Raw genomic sequence first — 24632 nt, 5'->3', positions numbered from 1 at the left:
CCTCTCTCCATGCTGCCATGAGGTTGGAAGCGAGGGAGGCGAGAGGGAGAGAATCTCCCAGTGGGTTCTTGTCAGTTCCAGGCCATTACACCTCACTCGCTGGGACTTTGTTTACACACACACGCATGTGCACACGAACACACAGAGGTTGAGAATTGTTAGGAGGGATGCCGCTTGGAATGTGAACAAGAAGAGCTGCACACAGAGGCAACACTTGAGGAATTTAACAATGTCAAAAACAGGGCTCTCACACCCATCAAATAAAGAATGATACGTGTGGTTGGCCCTTCTGAAAGGGTGAGTTAAGAGTTTTTTTGTTGTTGGTTTAAATAAAAATGTTTCATTTACAATGCATGACAACCAAAATGACAGGATCACAGATCCATTCTATTTTTCATTTTGGTTGTTTGATGCTGTACAGAATGGATGTTGCCTAAGTAGGCGTCGCCGAACAATCAGCTCTACAAGTCTCATTGGGTGGGCGTATTCCAGTGACAATGTATAGTGTGACAGACTATATGTGAAAAACATGTCAGCCATATTGAGTGTACTCATGAGGGTGCAGTCAAATTGCTGTGGTCTAAGGTGCTCCCCCCCCCCCTTCTAGTAAATGTATTTATATGGTCAGTAGTTAAGTCTACTGACTCAGTACAGTAGTCAGGTAGGGTGAACATGCTTGACACACTTGGTCTTCAGGACACTAGAGTAGGGGCACAGTGCCCCTTGCGTGTTCAGCCTCTACAAATGTTGCCAAGCTTGGAGTGCAGATGACTGGCTGGCTGTGGTGACAGCTGGACAGCTGTTCCTTCCCGGAGACGCAGTCACAGAACCATACCACACGGGGGGGTAGGATGTTTCATATGTCTGTATGAAGTTCCCCGGATGGGGGAAGCTGTCAAACCAAGCAACGGACATAGTAACGATGAATCTCTCGCTGTCTCTCTGAAACCAGAGTGAAGCAGCTCACAGTTGAGCGAACACCAGAAAGAAATGGATGAGATGGCCAATGAGCTGCCACCCCCCCTCCCCCATTTACATTTGAGTCATTTAGCATTCATCTTCAGATAGCTAGGTGGGACAACCACAACCAGACGGATTACCAGGACGTGTACTCTGAGCATGGGCTGACCAACTGGCAAGTGTCTTCACTGACATTTTCAACCTCTCCTTGTGCCCAATCACACAGGTAACCTGCCTAAATGACTACGGGCCCATAGCACTCACATCAGTAGCCATGAAATGCTTGAAAGGCTAGTCATTTTTCACATCAACACCATTATTCCAGAAACCCTAGACCCACTCCAATTTGCATAGCGCCCCAACAGATCCACAGATGATGCAATCTCTATTGCACTCCACACATGGACAAAAGGAACACATATGTGAGAATGCGATTCATTGACTACAGCTCAGCATTCAACACCATAGTGCCCTCATAGCTCATCACTAAGCTAAGGACCCAGGGACTAAACACCTCCCTCTGCAACTGGATCCTGGACTTTCTGACAGGCCTTCCCCAGGTGGTAAGGGTATGTAACAACACATCCACTATGCTGATCCTCAACATGGGGGCCCCTCAGGGGTGCGTGCTCAGTCACCTCCTGTACTCCCTGTTCACTCATGACTACACGGCAGGCACGACTCCAACACCATCAGTACGTTTGCTGATGACAACAGTGGTAGGCCTGATCACCGACAACGATGAGACAGCATATAGGGAAGTGGTCAGAGCCCTGACCGTGTGCTGCAAGGACAACCTCTCCCTCAATGTGATCAAGACAAAGTAGATTGTGGACTACAGGAAAAGGTGGACTGAGCACGCCCCCATTCTCATCGAAGGGGCTGTAGTGGAGAAAGTTGAGGGCTTCAAGATTAACATTTAACATTTAAGTCATTTAGCAGACTCTCTTATCCAGAGCGACTTACAAATTGGTGCATTCACCTTATGACATCCAGTGGAACAGTAGTGCATCTAAATCTTTTAAGGGGGGGGAGGGATTACTTTATCCTATCCTAGGTATTCCTTAAAGAGGTGGGGTTTCAGGTGTCTCCGGAAGGTGGTGATTGACTCCGCTGTCCTGGCGTCGTGAGGGAGTTTGTTCCACCATTGGGGGGCCAGAGCAGCGAACAGTTTTGACTGGGCTGAGCGGGAACTGTACTTCCTCAGTGGTAGGGAGGCGAGCAGGCCAGAGGTGGATGAACGCAGTGCCCTTGTTTGGGTGTAGGGCCTGATCAGAGCCTGGAGGTACTGAGGTGCCGTTCCCCTCACAGCTCCGTAGGCAAGCACCATGGTCTTGTAGCGGATGCGAGCTTCAACTGGAAGCCAGTGGAGAGAGCGGAGGAGCGGGGTGACGTGAGAGAACTTGGGAAGGTTGAACACCAGACGGGCTGCGGCGTTCTGGATGAGTTGTAGGGGTTTAATGGCACAGGCAGGAGCCCAGCCAACAGCGAGTTGCAGTAATCCAGACGGGAGATGACGAGTGCCTGGATTAGGACCTGCGCCGCTTCCTGTGTGAGGCAGGGTCGTACTCTGCGGATGTTGTAGAGCATGAACCTACAGGAACGGGCCACTGCCTTGATGTTAGTTGAGAACGACAGGGTGTTGTCCAGGATCACGCCAAGGTTCTTAGCGCTCTGGGAGGAGGACACAATGGAGTTGTCAACCGTGATGGCGAGATCATGGAACGGGCAGTCCTTCCCCGGGAGGAAGAGCAGCTCCGTCTTGCCGAGGTTCAGCTTGAGGTGGTGATCCGTCATCCACACTGATATGTCTGCCAGACATGCAGAGATGCGATTCGCCACCTGATCATCAGAAGGGGGAAAGGAGAAGATTAATTGTGTGTCGTCTGCATAGCAATGATAGGAGAGACCATGTGAGGTTATGACAGAGCCAAGTGACTTGGTGTATAGCGAGAATAGGAGAGGGCCTAGAACAGAGCCCTGGGGGACACCAGTGGTGAGAGCACGTGGTGTGGAGACGGATTCTCGCCACGCCACCTGGTAGGAGCGACCTGTCAGGTAGGACGCAATCCAAGCGTGGGCCGCGCCGGAGATGCCCAACTCGGAGAGGGTGGAGAGGAGGATCTGATGGTTCACAGTATCGAAGGCAGCCGATAGGTCTAGAAGGATGAGAGCAGAGGAGAGAGAGTTAGCTTTAGCAGTGCGGAGCGCCTCCGTGATACAGAGAAGAGCAGTCTCAGTTGAATGACTAGTCTTGAAACCTGACTGATTTGGATCAAGAAGGTCATTCTGAGAGAGATAGCGGGAGAGCTGGCCAAGGACGGCACGTTCAAGAGTTTTGGAGAGAAAAGAAAGAAGGGATACTGGTCTGTAGTTGTTGACATCGGAGGGATCGAGTGTAGGTTTTTTCAGAAGGGGTGCAACTCTCGCTCTCTTGAAGACGGGAGGGACGTAGCCAGCGGTCAGGGATGAGTTGATGAGCGAGGTGAGGTAAGGGAGAAGGTCTCCGGAAATGGTCTGGAGAAGAGAGGAGGGGATAGGGTCAAGCGGGCAGGTTGTTGGGCGGCCGGCCGTCACAAGACGCGAGATTTCATCTGGAGAGAGGGGGGAGAAAGAGGTCAGAGCACAGGGTAGGGCAGTGTGAGCAGAACCAGCGGTGTCGTTTGACTTAGCAAACGAGGATCGGATGTCGTCGACCTTCTTTTCAAAATGGTTGACAAAGTCATCTGCAGAGAGGGAGGAGGGGGGAGGGGGGAGGAGGATTCAGGAGGGAGGAGAAGGTTGCAAAGAGCTTCCTAGGGTTAGAGGCAGATGCTTGGAATTTAGAGTGGTAGAAAGTGGCTTTAGCAGCAGAGGGAGAAGAGGAAAATGTAGAGAGGAGGGAGTGAAAGGATGTCAGGTCCGCAGGGAGGCGAGTTTTCCTCCATTTCCGCTCGGCTGCCCGGAGCCCTGTTCTGTGAGCTCGCAATGAGTCGTTGAGCCACGGAGCGGGAGGGGAGGACCGAGCCGGCCTGGAGGATAGGGGACATAGAGAGTCAAAGGATGCAGAAAAGGGAGGAGAGGAGGGTTGAGGAGGCAGAATCAGGAGATAGGTTGGAGAAGGTTTGAGCAGAGGGAAGAGATGATAGGATGGAAGAGGAGAGAGTAGCGGGGGAGAGAGAGCGAAGGTTGGGACGGCGCGATACCATCCGAGTAGGGGCAGTGTGGGAAGTGTTGGATGAGAGCGAGAGGGAGAAGGATACAAGGTAGTGGTCGGAGTCTTGGAGGGGAGTTGCAATGAGGTTAGTGGAAGAACAGCATCTAGTAAAGATGAGGTCGAGCGTATTTCCTGCCTTGTGAGTAGGGGGAAGGTGAGAGGGTGAGGTCAAAAGAGGAGAGGAGTGGAAAGAAGGAGGCAGAGAGGAATGAATCAAAGGTAGACGTGGGGAGGTTAAAGTCGCCCAGCACTGTGAGAGGTGAGCCGTCCTCAGGAAAGGAGCTTATCAAGGCATCAAGCTCATTGATGAACTCTCCGAGGGAACCTGGAGGGCGATAAATGATAAGGATGTTAAGCTTGAAAGGGCTGGTAACTGTGACAGCATGGAATTCAAAGGAGGCGATAGACAGATGGGTAAGGGGAGAAAGAGAGAATGACCACTTGGGAGAGATGAGGATCCCGGTGCCACCACCCCGCTGACCAGAAGCTCTCGGGGTGTGCGAGAACACGTGGGCAGACGAAGAGAGAGCAGTAGGAGTAGCAGTGTTGTCTGTGGTGATCCATGTTTCCGTCAGTGCCAAGAAGTCGAGGGACTGGAGGGAGGCATAGGCTGAGATGAACTCTGCCTTGTTGGCCGCAGATCGGCAGTTCCAGAGGCTACCGGAGACCTGGAACTCCACGTGGGTCGTGCGCGCTGGGACCACCAGATTAGGGTGGCCGCGGCCACGCGGTGTGGAGCGTTTGTATGGTCTGTGCAGAGAGGAGAGAACAGGGATAGACAGACACATAGTTGACAGGCTACACAAGAGGCTACGCTAATGCAAAGGAGATTGGAATGACAAGTGGACTACACGTCTCGAGTGTTCAGAAAGTTAAGCTTACGTAGTAAGAATCTTATTGACTAAAATGATTAAAATGATACAGTACTGCTGAAGTAGGCTAGCTGGCAGAGGCTGCGTTGTTGACTATGTAGGCTAGCTGGCAGTGTCTGCGTTGTTGACACTACACTAATCAAGTCGTTCCGTTGAGTGTAATGGTTTCTACTGTGCTACTGTGCTGCTATTCGGGGCTAGCTGGCTAGCTAGCAGTGTTGATTTACGTTACGTTGCGTTAAAAGAACGACAATAGCTGGCTAGCTAACCTAGGAAATCGCTCAAGACTACACAATTATCTTTGATACAAAGACGGCTATGTAGCTAGCTATGTAGCTAGCTACGATCAAACAAATCAAGCCGTTGTACTGTAATGAAATGAAAAATGTGATACTACCTGTGGAGCGAAGCGAAATGCGACCGGATTGTTGAGTGCGGAAGTTCTGTTACGTTAAGGACGACGAATAGCTGGCTAGCTAACCTCGGTAAATTAAGATAATCACTCTAAAACTACACACTCTAAACTACACAATTATCTTGGATACGAAGACAGCAAAGACAACTATGTAGCTAGCTAACACTACACTAATCAAGTCGTTCAGTTGAGTGAAAGTTGTGCTGCTAATCGGTAGACGGTGGACTAGCTAACGGTAGACGTTAGCTAGCTAGCTAGCTGCAGGGCGGTGTAGACTGCGTTAGGACGACGAAATACGATAATTACGCAATTATCTATGATACAAAGACGGCAATGTAGCTAGCTAAGAAGAAAAATTGCTAAGATTAGACAAATCAAACCGTTGTACTATAATGAAATGTAATGAAATGTACTACTACCTACTACCTGCGGACCGAGTGCAGATGCGACCGCTCGCTCCACATCACCAACAAACTAACATGGACCAAGCACACCAAGACAGTCGTGAAGAGAGCACGACAAAACCTATTTGCCCTCAGGAGACTAAAAAGATTTGGCATGGGTCCTCAGATCCTCAAAAGGTTTTACAGCTGCACCATCGAGAGCATCTTGATGGGTTGCATCACTGCCTGGTATGGCAACTGCTCGGCCTCTGACCGCAAGGCACTACCTTCCTGCCATCCAGGACCTCTATACCAGGCGGTGTCAGAGGAAGGCCCTAAAAATTGTCAAAGATTCCAGCCACCTAAGTCATAGACTGTTCTCTCTGCTACCGCACAGCATGCGGTGTCGGAGCGCCAAGTCAAGGTCCAAGAGGCTTCTAAACAGCTTCTACCCCCAAGCCATAAAGACTCCTGAACATGAATTTCCCCTCCCCCTCTGCTACTCTCTGTTATTATCTATGTATAGTCACTTTAATAACTCTACCAACTCTACTCAATTACCTCGACACTGGTGCCCTCGCACATTGACTCTGTATCCGGTACCCCCTGTATATCGCCCCACTATTGTTATTTACTGCTGCTCTTTAATTATTTGTTATTTTTAGCTCTTAATCTTTTGTTGTCATTTTCTTAATACTGCTTGGTTAAGGTCTTGTAAGAATTTTACTGTACACCTGTTGTATTCAGCACATGTGACAAATACAATTTGATTTACACTTTTTCTTAATAAAGTAGTTGTGAGAAATTGCAAGTGTTGGTTCAGGAAAGTGTTTTTATTTTTTATTTTCTAAAAATAAAAAGGGGGGTGGGGTGAGGACGGGATTATTTAAAGATACCTCTTTGAAGAGGCAGGGTTTCAGGTACATCAGAGGTTGGCCAGGGACTCTGCTGTCCTAGCTTCAGGGGGTAGCTGGTTCCACCACTAAGGCACCATGGTTTTGTAGAGGATGCGAACTTCAACTGGAAGCCAGTGGAGTGTGCGGAGGAGCGGGGTGAGATGGGAGAACTTGGGAAGGTTGAACACCAGGTGGGCTGCAGCATTCTGAATAAATTGCATTGGTTTGATGGCACAAGCGGGGAGCCCAGTCAACAGTGAGTTGCAGTAGTCCAGATGGGAGATTAAGTGCCTGGATTAGGACCTGCAACACATCCTGTGTGAGGAAGGGTCGTTGTAGAGCATGAAACTGCAGGAGTGTGTCACTGCTTTGATGTTTGCAGAGAACGACATGGTGTTGTCCAGGGTCACACCAATGTTTTTTGCAGGGCAACACTGGAGTTGTCCTTCTCATTTCAACTCCATCATGGTTGACATGTAGCAAAAGAGCGAAACAACTGAATTTACCTGCTCAATCGACAAAGCAAAAATCTTGGGTTAAAAAAAGCTCATTTCAAGTCATTTCTGCCAAGCAGAGCAGGCAATTCATTATGCCACCAAGGGTCAACAATTCATTCAACTCAATAAAAAATGTTAATAAAACTAAGAGCCTACAAACCTGAGCTCTGATCCCATTTGGTCTCTGAAGAGAGAGCAAGAGAGAGGTTAACCAGCATAGCTCTCACACTGAGAATGACATTTAGCCAGTGGAATAATCCTGGTCAAACTCTACCAACGGCTGACCACCAAGTAGATAATGCTTCAGCGGATATACGACAGCAGGCAGTTTGAACTTATATATGGGGAAAAGGATCAACACACACCGAACACGGTTGTTACGGCACTCTGTAATCTAGGAAAACCAATAGAGCTCCAACCCCCACCCAAATCTCTAATTCCATATCCACTCACCTAAATAAATGAAAAGACCCATTAGGCAGATTTCCGAGGATGGCGATGGGCTTATAATTATACATGACATCTGAGAGATAAAAAGTGATTACTCTGGATGCCAGTCGGGCAGGGTGGGAGGGGGGGATTGCTTAGCAACTAGTCATTATCCTCGGGAGTGGAGCGAGGTGACCGGCCATCCGTCTAACTCTGGTGGCTCGCCTGGCTCCACTGCCCCCCCCTCGTTGCAGTCTCTCAGTCAGAATACAAACAGAGATAAAGAACGCGGCAATCGCTCTCGACACACAAATAGGTTAACACAATAAAGCCGGCTTTGCCTGGCTTAGTCGGGGGAGGAAAGCAATTCCAGCAGCAGGCAGGAGGTAATAAAACAGGCGCTAGGAGAGAGAGGGAGAGTGTGTGTGTGTGTGTGTCCATACGTGTCCTCATGCCAATATTTCTATACGTGAGTAGACGCAGGCATAGAGACGCCAGGAGGCCTGAGGGTCTAATATCACAAGGATTTCCAACCCTGTCTTGACACAAGCAATAACACAAGAGAAAATGATGGAAATTCCTGTCTACTCCTCTGCTCAGATCAGGGCAACAGTGAGTTTATGCTAGAAACATATGGGTAGTTCCACGGTAACAGAGTGATGCATGTCAAACAAAAATCAAGGAGTGCAAAGTTAAACAAACCATACAACTCTATGCACAAGGAATACTTTTAACAATTTCCATTGAACATTTTACAATAACGCAACCGAATGGTGGAACAAACAGCAAACCGTCATTCTGTTACCAAACTTTGCATCCGCACACTTCAATTAAATGTGTTTTTGTCAAATTTGCAGTGGAAATGGATCAAAGTCTAATTGCCCATATACCAACTCCCCCACCCCTCCCCCCTCACATGCCCTCTCACAAATCAGTCTCCAGCTTGGTTAAAATTCAACAGGTAAAATTGAATGAGTTTTATCTGTGCACGCCTCAGCTTTCCATTCTGTGTTGCCGCTGCTAGGCCCGGCAATAAAAGATCCAAATCTACAGAGTTTTATTAAATGGTGTTGCGTTCACGCTGAGCTGGGGAAACGAAGAGGGGTGTTTTCTCCAATTACCATGCAGACCAGACAACATTGTTTTCTCCAGTCAGTGGAAATGTCATTACCTTTACAGCAACACCATCAGAATAGGGTAACAGACTCTTTTTTTTGTCACAACAGCTAACAGTCGCTGTGTCACCCACATATGTAGTATCCATTGGCAACATTAAGTAATGTAGCCATTGTCACACACACTCCTGAAGCCAGGCTAGCATGCACAATGCCTATTGTTTTTCAATGATACATAATAAACAGAATTGGATGAGCAAAATTGTAGTCCACATCTTATGTCTGAATCGACTGCATTCTCCTTAAACAAATTAATCCACGACACATCCATTCAGCTGAAGCCCATCTACAGCACAGAACCTAAGGATGACCTAGGTTATTCACATAGGGCCTCCATCCCCTGTGTAAAACTGGCTATATGTAAAGGGCACTGGGCACCCATAGCCAGAGCTACATAATAGGAATCTTTTTTTTTTTAATGGCTGACAAAAGTTCAACCAATTTAGGTCATATGGCTATTTGCAACTTTGTCAATCATTGACCCTGATAATTCGAGCTGACAGCTCCTTCAGCCAGGTAATGAACCAACAAGCAGAGCTGTAAAGTGCTGGCTAATGTCAACTGAGAATTAATGACCAAAGCATAAAGAGAAAACATCTTTATCTTGCTGATGTATTTCCTGCTTTTGCAGAAACAGTACAAAGCCCCAAGGGAGGGTAGCCAACCAAAATCCAGCAGAGAAGGAGATTAGGATGATGTGCAGTTCCTTGTTCCACTAAAGCTTGATCTTCCTCAATAGGCGAGGAGAATCCGATAGTGCCCATTCAAGATTAAAGTACAACAGCATTGGGAGAAGAGAGATTAATCAGACGCTCGCACGAGATAAAACCATCCCTAGCTGCTTCTGGCAGGGAAACAAGAGGCAATAAAGAGTTCTAGAGATAATAAGAAACACGGGAAAACACACAATAGTGAATCAAATGGCACCCAAGCCTCCACTACCAATCAAAACTTCCTTCATGCATAATTGTTGATGAGGCCATGATACACACACACACACACACACACACACACACACACACACACACACTCAAGGGCGGGGGGGTGGTATCCAAGGCCTTAATGCACTACTGAGGGGTAGGGGACCCCTTTTGGCACAAGAGCACCCATAGAGGTTAAAAAATAAATAAAAAGGCCCCTCCCCATCCACTATATTTATCTTCGCTGCGCAAACCTGAAACCTTATAGGATTCACATAACTATCTTCAATGGGGTCAAGGTCCTCTTGGAGATTCCATCTTGTATCTCAAATGCATAACTGCATAACAATTTGAAGAGTTGCCTACAGCCCATCCAACATTATGGGACCAGGCTAAGTTAAAGCACTCCAATGCATAACTGCATTTGAACCATTCTGCATGATGGGGTTGTATATTAACAACTTTGAAAACTGGTTAGCCCATCACTGAGGAGGAATGGAGTGCTTTAACTTAGCCTGGTCCCATAATGTTGGTTGGGCTGTAGGCAACTCTTTAAATTGTTGCCATGCCACACATAAGGTATTACAACAGAAGAGTTGGCTAACGCACCTATAGTAGTAGCTAGGCTAGGGGACCAGGCTAAGTTATAGTTCCACTCTTGTAGAGCCTGATGAAAAGTCTACTGCCTGCCATCACTATGGGTTACAGTGGATGAACGCCTGCTAGGATACAGCACATTACTACTTCGTCCTCACAGCCAAAGGCAAGGAAATCATGTCTGGTGATTACCTCAAGGAACAGATATGGCTTTGAGAACAAAACCAGCACCACACAGGAGCCGCATAATTCGCTGTGGACACCAAAGAACTTGAAATTCTCGACCCACTCCACTACAGCCCCGTCGATGTTAATGGGGGCCTGTTCGGCCCGCCTTTTCCTGTAGTCCACGATCAGCTCCTTTGTCTTGCTCACAATGAAGACAGGTTGTTGCCCTGGCACCACACTGCCAGGTCTCGGACCTCCTTCCCATGGGCCATCTAATCTTTGTCGGTGATCAGCCCTACCACTGTCGTCAGCAAACTTGATGGGGTTGGAGTCGTGCCAGGCCACGCAGTCGTGGGTGAACAGGGAATACAGGAGGGGACTAAGTACACACCCCTGAGTGGCTTCAGTGTTAATATCAGCGTGGCAGACGTGTTGTTGCCTACTCTTACCACCTGGGGGCGGCCCGTCAGGAAGTCCTGGATCCAGTTGCAGAGGGAGGTGTTTAGTCCCAGAGTCCTTAGCTTAGTGAAGGGCTTTGTGTGTTGAACGCTGAGCTGTAGTCAATGAACAGCATTCTCACATCGGTGTTCCTTTTGTCCATGTGAGAAAGGTTGGTGTGGAGTGCGATTGAGATTGTGTCATCTGTGGATCTGTTGGGGCAGTATGCAAATTGGAGTGGGTCTAGGGTGTCCAGGAGGATGATGTTGATGTGAGCCATGACCAGCCTTTCAAAGAACTTCATGGCTACCGACATGATTTCCATGGGGTGGTAATCATTTAGGCAGGTTACCTTCACTTCCTTGGGCACAGGGACTATGGTGGTCTGCTTGAAACATGAAGGAATTACAGACTCAATCAGGGAGAGGTTGAAAATGTCAGTATAGACACTTGACAGTTGGTCCGCGCATGCTTTGAGTACACGTCCTGGTAATCCACCTGGCCCAGCGGATTTGTTCATGTTAATGTTGACCTGTTGAAAGGTTTTGTTCACATCGGCTACCGAGAGCATTACCATACAGTCATCCAGAACAGCTGGTGCTCTCGTGCATGCTTCAGTGTTGCTTGCCTCGAAGAGAGCATAAAAGGCATTTAGCTCGTCTGGTAGGCTTGCGTCACTGGGCAGCTCGCGTCTGGGTTTCCCTTTTTAGACCATAATAGTTTTCATGCACTGCCACATCCGACGAGTGCCAGAGTCGGTGTAGTAGGATTATTGATGCTTTGCTTGTTTGATGGTTCGTCTGAGGGCATTGCAGGATTTCTTATAAGCGTCCGGATTAGTCTCCCGCTCCTTGAAAGCAGCAGTTATAGCCTTTAGCTCGATGCGGATGTTACCTGTAATTCATGGCTTCTAGTTGGGATATGTACGTACAGTCACTGTGGGGACGACTTCAACAATGCACTTATTGATGAAACCGATGACTGAGGTGATGTATTCCTCAATGCCATTGGATGAATCCCGGAACATATTCCAGTCTGTGCTAGCAAAACAGTCCTGTAGTGTAGCATCCGCGTCATCTGACCACTTCCGTATTGAACGAGTCACTGGTACTTCCTGCTTTAGTTTCTGCTTGTAAACAGGAATAAGGTGGATAGATTTGTGTTCAGATTTGCCAAATGGAGGGTATTTGAGAGCTTTGTATGCATCTCTGTGTGTGGATTAAAGGTGGTCTAGGATTTTCCCCCCCTGGTTGCACATGTGACATGCTGGTATAAATTTGTTAAAACTGATTTAAGTTTACATGCTTTAAAGTCTCCAGCCACTAGGAGCGCAGCTTCTGGGTGAGAATTTTCTTCTTTGCTTATGGCCTTATAGAGTTGGTTGAGAGCGGTCTTAGTGCCAGCTTCGCTTTGTGGTGGTAAATAGATGGCTACGAATAATACAGATGAGAACTCTCTTGGTAGATATTGTGGTCTACAGCTTATCATAAGGTACTCCACCTCAGGCAAGCAATACCTCGAGACTTCTTTAATATTAGACATTGCGCACCAGCTGTTATTGACAAAAAGACACACCCCCACCCCTCGTCTTACCAGAGGTAGCGTCTCTGTTCTGCCGGTTCATGGAAAATCCTGCCAGCTCTATATTGTCTGTTTCTTCGTTCAGCCACGTCACGGTGAAACATAAGATGTTACAATTTTTAATGTTCCATTGGTAGTAAAATCTTTGTAGGTCTTCAATTTTATTTTCTAAAGATTGCTTGTTAGCAAAGAGAATGGAAGGCATTGGGAGTTTACTTGCTCACCTCCGGATTCTCAGAAGGATCCCCAATCGGTTACCCCTTTTTAAGTGTGCTCTCTCTAATTCTCTCTTTCTCTCTTTCGGAGGACCTGAGCCCTAGGACCATGCCTCAGGACTACCTGACATGATGACTCCTTGCTGTCCCCAGTCCACCTGGCCGTGCTGCTGCTCCAGTTTCAACTGTTCTGCCTTATTATTATTGGACCATGCTGGTCATTTATGAACATTTGAACATCTTGGCCATGTTCTGTTATAATCTCCACCCGGCACAGCCAGAAGAGGACTGGCCACCCCACATAGCCTGGTTCCTCTCTAGGTTTCTTCCTAGGTTTTGGCCTTTCTAGGGAGTTTTTCCTAGCCACCGTGCTTCTACACCTGCATTGCTTGCTGTTTGGGGTTTTAGGCTGGGTTTCTGTACAGCACTTTGAGATATCAGCTGATGTACGAAGGGCTATATAAATAAATTTGATTTCCGGCGTCTTTTCTTCACGCAAAAGTCCTGGATCTGGGCCTGTTCCAGTGAAAGCAGGATATCTTTCTGGTCGGACTCGTTAAAGGACAAAGTTTCTTCCAGTCCGCGGTGAGTAATCGCTTTTCTGATGTCCAGAAGTTATTTTCGGGCATAAGAGGCGGTAGCAGCAACATTATGTAGACGGTGAGTTAAATAATAAGTTACACAAAGCGCAAAAGAAATAACAAAATAACAGTAACAGGAACTCAGATCAATATCGAAATGAGATGCTATTTGGATGCCTTTGAGAGAAAAGGTTCATGTGTCACTAAATGTTTTGCCTAAATGTGTTTCCTGGAAAGAAATAACTTTTATTGTCAGTGGTTGTGGAAGCTGAGCCACAAGACAGGATCCCTGCTTTCCATTACCTATAATTTAATGAAAATATATCCTATACAGAATAAACTAAATGCCTCTCTGGAAAACAAATATGCTATTACATTTCTGTAAATATAATTTTTTCAAATCACAAATAATCAAGCTGGCACAGTAAATTTAGAAATTAATATCTATTGAAGATAAACCAGAGCAGATTATTTTTTAAGTTTGGGGTCACTTAGAAATGTCCTTGTTTTTGAAAGAAAAGCAGATTTTTTTGTTAATTAAAATAACATCAAATTGATCAGAAATACAGTGTAGAGTCATTTACAACATTAACAATTGTAGCTGGAAACGGCAGATTTTTAATGGAATTCTACATAGGCATCCAGAGGCCCATTTATCAGCAACCTGTGTTCCTATGGCATGTTGTGTTAGCTAATCGAAGTTTATTATTTTAAAAGGATAATTGATCATTAGAAAAACATTTTGCAACTCTGTTGTTCTGATTAAAGAATCAATTTTAAAAAACTGTCCTTCTTTACACTAGTTGAGTATCTGGAGCATCCGTATTTGTTATTTCAATTACAGGCTCAAAATGGCCAGAAAAAAAAAGACTTTCTTCTGAAACTCCTCAGTCTTTTCTTGTTCTGAGAAATGAACGCTATTCCATGTGAGAAATGGACAAAAAACTGAAAACTCATACAACGCTTTGTACTACTCCCTTCACAGAACAGAGCAAACTGGCTCTAACCGGAATAGAAAGAGGAGTGGGAGGCCCCGGTGCACAACTGAGCAAGAGGACAAGTACATTAGAGTGCCTATTTTGAGAAACAGACGCCTCACAAGTCCTCAACTGGCAGCTTCATTAAATAGTACCCGCAAAACACCAGTCTCAATGTCAACAGTGAAGAGGCGACTCCGGGATGCTGGACTTATAGGCAGAGTTCCTCTGTCCAGTGTCTGTGTTCTTTTGCCCATCTTAATCTTTTATTTTTATTGCCCAGTCTGAGTTATGGCTTTTTCTTTGCAACTCTGCCTAGAAGGCCAGCATCCCGGAGTCGCCTCTACACTGTTGACATTGAGACTGGTGTTATTCCATAAAAAAATTATAATAAATCCACCGTTTCCAGCTACAATAATCATTTACAACATTAACAATGTCTACACTGTATTTCTGTTCAATTGGATGTTATTTTAATGGACAAAAAAAGTTGCCTTTCTTTCAGAAAAAAAAAGACATTTCTAAGTGACCCAAAACTATTGAACAGTAGTGTATATCATCCAAGGTATGTTTGCAGTGGCATTGCACACACCGTAGTTCGGTATTGTTGTCTCTGGGTCTGCATTAAGACAATCAAACCATTTTGGGATTAAAATAATATTAATACATAGAACAGGAAATTAAAGTGAAGCTATTATGAAGATATTCATGAGCAAACCTTACTTATTCACTCAAGACTGCAGTTTTAATAAGCACAGAGTACAGAGTATTCACCCCAATGCTATCAATCAATCAAATTGAAATAGTATTTCAGTGTTGAAAATTGATATAGTGCCTGGGCTTGCTTAGTATATTACTTCCGCTTTAATATCTTAGCCAAAATTAAATCTGTCCTTCAACCAACTCTTTGCACATTAAGAAGGATACTTGTTGAAAGTTCAGGCAACGGTATAAAATGTGTTTTGCTTTTTAGATGGTTTTGGGAGGCATTTAATCAAAGACGGAGTATGAAACATAGGCTAGTATTATTGCATTCACCCAACATAAAGTTGAGTTTGGATGGCACCGCTTTTAGTTTTAACAACAAAAACCTTGCTTTAATGATTTCCTGTATGGATTTAGAATCCTGCAAATGAGGTGACCAAAAAAAACAAATCAGATTGTATATTTATTTCTGTTTTGAATAAAAACTGCCAGGCTACTTAGGCCTACTTTACATTAAAATCCCAAATCAAAGTAAAACACATTCAGCCTTCAGAAAGGCATTATGAGTCACGATATTTAGCCCCCCAAAATTAAAACAGAGCCAAGATTAAATCCAAGAGGTAATTCATTTGTCTACATATTAGGCTGTCCTGCTAGCTCCAGTAGCTAACCCTATCGTCCCCAACCATAATGTTGAGTTAAGGCACACATTATACTAGGGGGACTTTTTGTTTAGGTGAGGAGCAGTCACAGAGCTAATATGAGCACAATTTGCTCAGCAGGTCATAGGGCCGAGTGTAGGAAGTAAATGAGGCGGCTCTGCCCACCCAATGTTTTACTCAATACTAGCAAGCAGCCGCTGTGCTATGCTATGGCAAGTGCTGTTCAGGACTGGCGACTCCAGGAGCCTGGCCCTAGATGTAGAGGGGTCCCATGTAAGATTATCAATGAGCAAGTAAGGGACCAGGGTAAAGTCCACTGTACTGTACTCCACTATCCAGCCACTGAAACAATGCAGAGATACTTTTAGTAGAGGCCTGGCCTATAGTGGTCTATGAATACATGGATTATTGAGGCCTGTTAACTAGCCACAAACTCCAGGAATCTCACAGGAAAAAAATAAACCCCTTTGCTTATCAGTGTGTTTGTGTGTGTGTGTGTGTGTGTGTGTGTGTGTGTGTGTCTTCTGGTCGCTGAAGAGGTGCATATGTGTAGCCTGATGGTCCCCATGTTACATCCTACACAGATTAAAAATATGTACTTTTTTCCAGGTCAGCACCTGCTGTTTACAGTAGCCTGATATTGTGTGTCGCATGTACTTGGGTATAGCCTGTACTTAATGGCTATATAGAACATAGGCTATGACACCGAGCTCCAACTGAAAAGTTCTGAGGAATTACGCACTGGTGATGCTCGTTCATTTGAGGAATATCACATCTAAGCGCGTCCTTAATCAACATCAGTGAATGTCATCAACTATTTAAAGAAACTAAGCCAGTTATACTTGGGGGTGAAAATCATTAATTGCCGCTGAAACTCTTCACCCGCCGCTCATTAAAAATAATGACACATGGGGGCATACACAAAATAATTCATTGTGTAGAATACTTCCGACAATATACTCAATTGCTCCCTATCCTTGAAAATAACAAATACAACACGTCAAAGCAGATCCTAAATCCATTAAGTAACTGACATAGATTTTACAACATGTCCTTTATTGTAGGTTAGCCTAGGCTACGCATGAAAAACAGGTTTTATAGCCTGTCCTACCCCAGTCATTTCAACATCTCTGTACTGTAAGACTCAGCATTTTACATCCTCATTCTATTTTCCTACAATACTATCCATCAATTGTTATGCAATGTGCCAGCTTTATTACACTCCATCCATCAATTATGATATGAGGACATGTCGCCGAATGACCCCGGCTGCCATTAGCAGCAACACAATCCCCAAATTACGCATGCGATAAATGTATGACTATAGTTTTGATACCTGAAGATAAAATAGGCTAGTTACCATAAATTGTTTCGTAGTGCAGATTAGAATTCCATGCAGGTTAGCTGGCGATGAGTAGTCTGCTTCAGAACGTTGCGGTCCAGAGATAAATCAGATAGGTTTCATTCCGCTCTCCAAAATCCAAAAACCACCCGCTGTTGATCAACAGCAATACAGTTTATTCTCCCCCTTTCAGTATCATGCACATTTTCAGACAGTGAATCAGATTCCAAACTGAAAAAACCCAATGGTTAAATGATTTGCTCTTTCCGTCAATGAACAATATTATTGTAACTGATGCGTTTCGTTTCCTGGGCTGAATGACCGTGAATTCAAAGCCTGTGAAATAACAGGTTGACAAATTCAGGAGTGTTGCGTGTCAGTCTCTCCCGTTAAACTGTGCTCTCACCTAACGCATATCATACTCAACCTTTCGCCCTCCGAAACTAGCCTGTAAAATGATCCGCTATCGTGTCATTTCTTCTCCTCGTTTCCCCGTGAATATTTACAAAAAGATTTGTCACAAAACGAAATTCTCAATCCAAAAGAATTGATGGATGCGAATGGTTCCCCAAAGCAATTACGCATATAGGTCAAAGTGGTTCCCCTATTTAGTCTAATCAATCTGAATTTGTCCACTAAACAAAATGTTTCAACGTTGTCTGTAGCACAGAGTAACCGTGCAGATTCCAATACTTTGAAACAATGCAGTTGTGAGAAATAAGAGATGCTATTAAATCCTTTGGCATACACTTTCTCCGGCGATGTCTGTCTACAGCCTCTCGCAAAACGTCTGTCCTCCCGATTATAGACTCTAATTTCCAATTGAGGTGACAAAACCAGTTCCAAACATTCCTTTGCGTTGACCTTCTCTTTGATCTAAATACCAAGCAATATTGATAATGTCCGAATAAATATTTGGCTGTTTAAGGCAGCTCACTGCTATTCCGGATGCGGTCCTCTCCCTGTGCAAAGCTGCCGAAACTGACAATAACCCGGAACGATGCAGACTCTAACCGCTCCTTAAACCGCCCACCAACCAATCATTGTACTGAGGGAATTGAAACGTTCCCACGGGTTAGCCAATCGTTGATAATTGAGGATCGTTACCACGGTGACGTTGTCAGCGTCAAATTTGAAACCACATTGTTTAATCGCGGAAAGGTTTATCCTAGTCAGTGAAATAAGTAGTTGCTTAGAAAGCAGAGAAATTCAGTCTAGCCGACTCAACTGAACATTGTACTATAACTAAGACATGTCAATCCTTTTATTATAGACCCTATAATAAACGGAATACATTGATTTACGTTTCTTTATATGCCAATGTTTTAAATGTAACCTTAATTTAACTAAGCAAGCCAGTTTACAATGACTGCCTACCCGGACGACGCTGGGCCAATTGTGCGCCGCCCTATAGGACTCCCAATCCGGCCTTGAATCAAACCAGGGACTGTAGTGACGCCTCTTGCACTGAGATGCAGTGCCTTAGACCGCTGCGCCACTCATGAGCCTTTATTATAGGCCTTATAATAAAAGCCTTAGCAAGCTGCATTACAGTGCATAGTCAGTGGTGTAAAGTACTTAAGTACAAATTATTTTAACTACTACCTACATTTTAAGTTTTAAAAAAAATATCTGTACTTTACAATTTATATTTTTGACAACTTTTACTTTTATTTCACTACATTCCTAAAGAAAATAACATACTTTTTACTCCATACATTTTCCCTGACACCCAAAGGTACTCATTACATTTAGAACGTTTAGCAGAACATGAAAATGGTCCAATTTATGCACTTATCAAGAGAACATCCCTGGTCATCCCTACTGCCTCTGATCTGGCGGACTCACTAAACAGAGAACATCCCTGGTCATCCCTACTGCCTCTGATCTGGTGGACTCACTAAACAGAGAACATCCTTGGTCATCCCTACTGCCTCTGATCTGGCGGACTCACTAAACAGAGAACATCCCTGGTCATCCCTACTGCCTCTGATCTGGTGGACTCACTAAACAGAGAACATCCCTGGTCATCCCTACTGCCTCTGATCTGGTGGACTCACTAAACAGAGAACATCCTTGGTCATCCCTACTGCCTCTGATCTGGTGGACTCACTAAACAGAGAACATCCTTGGTCATCCCTACTGCCTCTGATCTGGTGGACTCACTAAACAGAGAACATCCCTGGTCATCCCTACTGCCTCTGATCTGGTGGACTCACTAAACAGAGAACATCCTTGGTCATCCCTACTGCCTCTGATCTGGTGGACTCACTAAACAGAGAACATCCCTGGTCATCCCTACTGCCTCTGATCTGGTGGACTCACTAAACAGAGAACATCCTTGGTCATCCCTACTGCCTCTGATCTGGCGGACTCACTAAACACACATGCTCCATTTCTAAATGAGTGTTGGAATCTGCCACCAGCTATCCATAGAATAAAATAAACAATATAATGGTTTGTTTAATGTAAGGAATTTGAAATGATTTCTACTTTTACTTTTGATCCTGAAGTATATTTTAGCAGTTACATTTACTTTTGATACTTAAGTATATTTAATGGCAAGTAGTATTTTACTGGGTGACTTTCACTTTCACTTTACAAAAGTATGACAATTGGGTACTTTTTCCACCACTGTCTCATGGTGTTCACAATTTGTCAAACAAATGCTAGAGCCTGTTGCTGTCAGCACCATATAGGTAAAGGCTGACAACATGGGACAGAACAACCCAGCCCACAATTAAGAACACTGTTCACTTTTCCCATCTCAACAATACTTTAATTAAGACATCTTATTACATGTATCATCCACAACAAAGATGGACATTAAATAACTAACTCTGTCTTTTTGAACTTTTATTCCTGACCCTAACAGCTTCTAGACTATCCGTAATTGGATTTCTGCTTGTAAAAAAATGCATTCTACATTGATTGCTGGGAGCTCCATGAAGTTTGTAATGAGTGACATGAGGCCATCTCCACAAGCACCAGCCCACTCTGTCCAGCCAGCCCAGCACACACACAGACAGACCCTGCTGGAACACACAAAAGTAGTGCAAGGCAATCACATCATGGCCTCTCATAATAAGCTGACGCTGGGAAGTGGGTGATGCAGCACTCAGCTTATGCCAGTGCCGATAAGAGTCTGAAAGTATTACCTCGCTCTGGCAGCCCGCTCTCCCAGAAATCCATCCTGAGCCAGGTCATCAATTCTGCCCTATCTGATCGCTCACCAATCCTTCTGCTCCTGGCAACTCCATGTTATGTTGCTAGCTGTCCTAGCTCTTCCCTTTGAAAATACTCTGTATGACTTTCACTTTGATGCTAGAGCACAGTAGGCTAAAGAGTAACAGGTTTCTGGAGGATACATATGGTATGTGGTATTTTATGTCGTCTGAGACTGGACAATAGCCTACTCTCTGAGAATCCATAGTTAACCACTCTGATAGTTCCTCCCTTCTAGTCAGCCTCCAGTTGTCATGCTGCTTCCTTTATCGAAGTACCTGGATGGGTTGTGAGAGAAAATCCTGTCTCAACTAACTGTGTCCATTGAATCCAGCAAGTCAATCAGCAGCAGTCTGCTCATTCGGGCGCTAGGGGCGGCGCCCCACTTGTGATTGGTCCCCCCCAAAATCAATTTATAAAAAAATAACATATATTATATAATTATGTTATAAATGCTCATTAAAGTGTGGTAAATGTGTAAATTTTCCTCTTTCAAAAATATATTGTTCAAAACAAACTGTTCAGTTACTTACTACTTTGCCCCTTAGTGACTGCCAGCAGCAGCAGAAGCAGCAGCTCCGCCTCCATGGGCACATAGGTGGTGCAGACATTGCTTGGAATGTTTTGCCAGCTATTTGCTATGAGGAGGAACTTCCCCAATGAAATAGTAGGATTTCATAGCATAAATTATAACTGCACAAAGTAAATGGACCATCCTGGGGCCCTCAAATGTGTGTCCATTCAGTCACAACTTCTGGGTCTGCTCTAGTCTTCCTCCCAGTGATGAATCTCTCGCACGTGGGACTAGATCTGCTCTATCAGGTACAGATGGTGCTAAAGCAAATGTTAATTAACTTGTAAATAAATAATCATAACTGTCATGGCAGGCTGGGACCTGATAAACTGGACTACATCCAATAAGAGTCGAAGGACAGCGGGATACACTAGCTAGAACCTTCTCATCGCAGATCTGGTAGGGAAAAAAAGCATGGCCAATTTTATTGTTCCCCCCATGTTGTATATCAGGATCTACTGTAGGTCACAGGGCGACATGTTGTGTGGACTTAAACAGCATAAAACTGGGTGTATCACAAAGCATGACAACATGTATTAGGCAGCTACAGTAATTTTGAGAAACATTGAGACATAGTTTGGTAGATTTTTGTTGGTCAAATTAACCAGCTACACTATATATATATATGAAGGTACGTGGACACCCCTTCAAATTCTGTCTATTTCAGCCAGCTATTTCAGGTGCACAAAATCGAGCACACAACCATGCAATCTCCATAGACAATTTGGCAGTAGAATGACCTTACTGAGTAGCTCAGTGACTTTCTACGTGGCACCGTCATAGGATGCCACCTTTCAAACAAGTCAAATTTTTGCCCTGCTAGAGCTGACGCACATAGAGCGTAAAAATCTTCTGTCATCGGTTGCAACACTCACTACCGAGTTCCAAACTGCTTCTGGAAGCAACATCAGCAAAATAACTGTTCGTTGGGAGCCTCATGAAATGGGTTTCAATGGCCGAGCAGCGGCACACAAGCCTGAGATCACCATATGCATTGCCAAGCGTCGGTTGGAGTGGTGTAAAGCTCGTAGCCATTGGACTCTGGAGCAGTGGAAATTTGTTCTCTGGAGTGATGAATCACGCTTCACCATACGGCAGTCCGACAGACGAATCTGGGTTTGTCAAATGCCAGGAGAACACCACCTGCCCCAATGCATAGTGCCAACTGTAAAGTTGAGTGGAGGAGAAATAATGGTCATTGGCTGTTTTTCATGGTTCGGGCTAGGCCCCTTAGTTCCAGTAAAGGGAAATCTTAAAGCTAAAGCATACAATGACATTCTAGATGATTCTGTGCTTCTAACTTTGTGGCAATAGTTTGGGGAATGCTCTTTCCTGTTTCAGTATGACAATGCCCCCCTGCACAAAGCGAAGTCCATACACAGGCCTGCACAGAGCTCTGACCTCAACCCCATCAAACACCTTTGGGATGAATTGGAACGCAGACTGTAAACCAGGCCCAATCACCCAATATCAGAGCCCGGCCTCATTAATGCTCTTGTGGCTGAATGGAAGCAAGTCCCCGCAGCAATGTTCCAACATCTACCTTCCGGAGACACCTGAAACCCCACCTCTTTAAAGAATACCTAGGATAGGATAAAGTAATCCCTCTCACTCCCCCCCCCCCCCCCTTAAAAGATTTAGATGCACTACTGTTCCACTGGATGTCATAAGGTGAATGCACCAATTTGTAAGTCGCTCTGGATAAGAGCGTCTGCTAAATGACTTAAATGTAAATCTAGAGGATAGCCTTCCCAGAAGAGTGGAGGTTGTTATAGCAGCAAAGGGGTAGACCAACTCCATGTTAATGCCCATGATGTTGGAATGAGATGTCCGACAACAAGGTGTCCACATACTTTTGGCCATGTAGTGTATAGTGTAGTTACCTTTGATAAGTAGCTAGCAAGCTATAGCTAGCTGGTAGCTCGCTAGCTAGTTAGCTCCATGCCAATTTCAAGTTCTTCTAAACTAATATCTGACTCATTTAGTTAGTAATTTCAGAATGAAAGTTGACTGGCTAGTACATCATGCTTTCTGACGTTATGTTAGCTAGCTATCCCCAGTCAGATAATGTGTTTTCACTTATTGCACCTGTGTTTTCACTTATTGCACCTCTCCCTGGTGTACTTGTTTGTTCGTGACGCGAGTTGGCTGCTCGTTCTAAATATTATAATCCAATCTGTTCAAAACAGTGACAGCATGTGCAGCACTGGTCATTCGGTTTTTGACATGCAAAAGTAAAATAGGATTTATGCTGTTGTTTAAATGCACAGATCGCTTTATATATCTTAAAGAAACTACCGGTAGTTTGAAAACTTGGCATCATATTACTGTCATGCTGCTTTGTTGACAACTTCAACCACCTCACGGATATTTAGCCAATCAGCAGCCGCCGCTGCAGTCAATCAACGCAATATCTTATTAATTGAAAATACTGGCCTGGGTACTGCTGTTGTGCCTGAGTGAGGCATGCATACAAGTCATTTGATTAGTTGATAAGCAGATGACTCAGCTGTTGAATCTCAACAAATATTCAAAACATGTTTACTATCTGCTTTGATTAGAGTACACCCAATACAGAGAAGATTGGACACAAATACATTGTGAAAACACTCAGCCGTTCCAATCCCCCAAGTCACCATGAGGGAACATAACAATAATTAATTATTTATGCAGGAGACAAGGGCAATATCACAGTGAATCATTTTCTTTGCGGCTATATTAAATATATATATATATATATATATATATATTTTATGTCTGAGCTTGTGCATCCGCTGGAAATCATTCCTAATGATACCTGAATCTGTGACCTAAATGATGATAGGCCCAGCAGATCACATTGAACATTTTCCTGCCAAGAGACCTGGAAGTATTGCACAACAAAGCAGTGCCACACGCAACGCAAAACTTCCCCCATGCAATGCACTGGTAACCCAGGCTATCAATTGTTGTTTTCTCCCCAAATGAGATTAAACAAAAATGGCCTGGGTACTGCTACAGCAATCTTTCTCTTTTAGTTTTTGAGTGGCCATCCGGCCTACAGTATATTGGGTACTGTAAATCTAGAGAGGTGGCTGTGGTTTCCCATTGCATTTGAAAACGTTTGATCCAGATTAGTCTCATTGAGATACAATGTATTTTGCAAGAGAGATCTTTTTTTTTGCAAGAGATAACCTTTATCTTTGATCCAGAAATTGTATATCAACTTTGCAATAACATTAGTGGTAGTAAGTCTTACATCCTAAAGACATCACGTCCCAGGCCAGTTAAAAGTTGTGCAGTTCCTTTTTTTCATGGGAACCTCATAAATACTGTTAGTCTAAGATATGTCTAGAATTTCTGTCTGTTACTCAAATGCAAAACTTGCCCTGTTACAATTAGCTTCCCGGGCAAAGTGAACTAGGGTTTAATTGAACAAAGTTCAAGTCTCCACAAACAGCAAGGTAACAGCAAAAAAAATTGATTGCGGCAGAGGCATGGAAGAAAGAGATAGCATTGATTTATCTGCCATTGATTTGGGCCGGGATCACTGCATCGTGGCCCCCGGGTGAAACACGCTGTCTGCCAACTGAAGGGGATGAATCTGAAAAGGTGTCAAGTGGTTAGGGGACACAGAGGTGGGGGGTGACAGGGTAAGGAAGGTAGACAGGGGTGGGGCAAGGGCAAAAAGTACCAGATTGAAAAAGAGAGTGTGGATGGATCAGTCTGGATGAGGTACGTTATTGATGACTGGTGAGCTGTAAAGACTGGAAACAGTTTCTGGAAACAGTGATGCTTTTAGGTTTCCAGATCATGCATGTATGACATTGCTAAGGGGTCATCAG

The 24632-nt window shown here is 44.6% G+C and overlaps 1 protein-coding gene across 1 annotated transcript in view; it reads right to left on the bottom strand.

Annotated features, from left to right (window-relative positions):
- LOC115111337 (protein FAM222A) overlaps positions 1 to 17979 on the bottom strand; it is a 74303-nt gene extending 56324 nt beyond the window's left edge. The window contains 1 exon segment of the mRNA XM_029637274.2: positions 17028 to 17979. The gene's annotated coding sequence lies outside the window, so the exon portion shown is untranslated.
- Between the last annotated feature and the right edge of the window lie 6653 nt (positions 17980 to 24632).

The sequence above is a fragment of the Oncorhynchus nerka genome, linkage group LG27 (assembly GCF_034236695.1).
Source record: "Oncorhynchus nerka isolate Pitt River linkage group LG27, Oner_Uvic_2.0, whole genome shotgun sequence".
NCBI lineage: Eukaryota > Metazoa > Chordata > Actinopteri > Salmoniformes > Salmonidae > Oncorhynchus > Oncorhynchus nerka.
The sequence above is the reverse complement of the archived record's forward strand: the minus strand, read 5'-3'. Positions and strand labels throughout refer to the sequence as shown.